This window comes from Drosophila mojavensis, unplaced genomic scaffold, assembly GCF_018153725.1.
Source record: "Drosophila mojavensis isolate 15081-1352.22 unplaced genomic scaffold, ASM1815372v1 contig_136, whole genome shotgun sequence".
NCBI classification, from domain to species: domain Eukaryota; kingdom Metazoa; phylum Arthropoda; class Insecta; order Diptera; family Drosophilidae; genus Drosophila; species Drosophila mojavensis.
The window spans coordinates 25413119-25415370 of record NW_025318667.1 but is presented as its reverse complement, the minus strand read 5'-3'; the positions used below and the strand labels follow the sequence as shown (position 1 = coordinate 25415370).

Sequence of the window (2252 nt, the reverse complement as noted above, 5' to 3'; positions counted from 1 at the left end):
TGGCACTATAAATGATTATTTATGAGCGGCTGCTTTGTGTCTGCCGTTTATCAAAAGCGCCACGAGGCACGAGTTACAAGCCACGAGCTATCGGGCATATTGTTTTCAGAGACAACAAAGAGAGCACTCAGTGAGGACACCATATGGAGACTCGGCGAAAGCGAAGTCCGAAACTCGACAACAATTAAATTCGCATAACTTGCTACAAAATGTGTTATGTAAATGCAACGTCGCGCAGCTAATTGAGTTGTCCCGCTGTCAGCGAAGCTCTCAAATTGGCTCTCTTTGTCCAATTGTTCGTATTCGCATTTCCATGCCCATTCTCATTCCCATTCCCGTTCCCATGCCCATTCCCAGTCTCGTTCTTGTTCTCAAGCTCCTGCTACCCTAAAGCCCCAGGGCCCCAAAAGGGGAGGGGCGAGCTACTTTGCGGCCCTCAGCTGCATGGCATTAATGATGGATGAACTTAATTTTTATTGTCCGACCTTGAGAAGCCAAAGTCTTTTCACTCTACAATCTTTACAAACCCAACCAGCAACAACAGCAACAACAACAGCAACAGCAGCAACAACAACAATAATGTTGAGCCTACATTATTAACCGGAAGGGAAATATCAATCAGCATTTTACACTAGAATGCCTTAAAGACCAGAGATACACTGACAAAAAGAAGGGGCGCGAATGAAAGAAACTTTTTTCAAGTCATGTTAAATTCCAAGTAAATTTATACATATTTAATAAAATCAAAAACAAAATTCCAGGTAAAATCAAGTCACACCTGAAACTTGATACTATTTATTGTATATATGTATATATTGTATATATATTATAACATATATTGTTTTTTTTGAGTGTACAGGAAGGGCGTGTGGCTTCTGAAATGGAAGGATGTTAACGAAAAGACTTCATGTCTCATCTTTCGGCCCGTCTCCATTTTCTATTTTCTCCGAGACACTAAAACAAAACATTTTAATTAATTGAGGCGGAAAATTTGGTTGCTGTCGTCGTTTGTTGCCCTTGTCGGCATTGGATTTGGCTTTCTCTTTGGCTTTGCCGGTTGCATGCTGTCAACTTAACTGGGCGCAGCTGCCTGAAATAGGGCCAGAGACACTTTGCCATTTGCTCGGGATGTGGCCAAAATGGAATGGCAACGATTCTTGCAACGCTTTGCACGCCTAATGGCCTCAACAAGATGTTTGACGTACATGTGAGTGTGTGAGTATCTGAGCCTACGAGTCTCTCTAAATACTTGACCAAATCACATTTACAATAAAGAACTTAAGGTCCACATTACGCACAGAGCATAATATTTTAGTGTAGCATACTAAGTGTGTCTGTGCTGAGCCATAAGGCAATTGTGAATGCGGCAGGGCGTAAAAGATAAAGTCATTAAGAATATGCCTCCTATGGTACTATAATTCTGGGTATATGCAGGCAGCAGCACAGCTTCTAAATACTGATCTCCGATCAATGTCAATGATCAAGGAACTATACATACGAATATCCATAGCTCTGGTAACTGCAATTAATAAAAACTAGCAGTCCCAGCAAGCGTTGCATTGCCCTACCCAACGCAGTATTGTTGAAACAGTCGACGAAATCGCAACAAATAATTGTCAGAATTTTCACGAATCATCAAACGATATGCGTAATAATTCATAGAACTAACCTTCTTGCCAGTTTCCTCACCTGAAACAAATGCAGTAAAAATTGTATTTTAGAGCCCCTAATAGGTTTACGACTCTTACAGCTACTCTCTACTAAATTAAGAGTGATAACTTTTTTTGTGTACCAAAAGCAAACAGAATAAAATGTATATATAAAGTTAAAATGAAAACAATGATTGATCTTACCATTCAATGGATTTATCATTTTGATATTAAAGTGATATCCATCGTCTCCTTGCCAAAACATCAGCGGGTATTGTAAAGCGTCATATGAACGGTGCGTTTCAGATATTCTTTGTAGTTGCGCAGCACTGCGTCGTGTAAGCACAATATCGCGTGCTTCCAAGCTTTCACCAACAATCAGGATTGCCACTTCATCGATTGTTGGAGCATTAAATGTGCGTTCATGTGTTCCAGCTGGTCTTTTATCTGCTCTGATTACTATTTTATAGTCATCTCTTGGCATGCGCTCTAAAGCGGTCTTGAACAACTTGACCAATGCATGATGTTCATGAAGCATTTGCTGCAAATCTTGGAGAATTGCTCTTTTCATCGCAGTGTTGATTTCTTGGCGCCGATCAAGTT

At 40.4% G+C, this 2252-nt stretch overlaps 1 long non-coding RNA gene across 1 annotated transcript; it reads right to left on the bottom strand.

The window, feature by feature from the left end:
* Positions 1-1627: 1627 nt before the first annotated feature.
* On the bottom strand, positions 1628-1894 carry LOC122757657. The gene is made up of 2 exons (XR_006357763.1): positions 1854-1894; positions 1628-1689 (listed from the first exon to the last, which is right to left on the bottom strand). It is a non-coding gene; the product is annotated as an uncharacterized LOC122757657 (long non-coding RNA).
* Between the last annotated feature and the right edge of the window lie 358 nt (positions 1895-2252).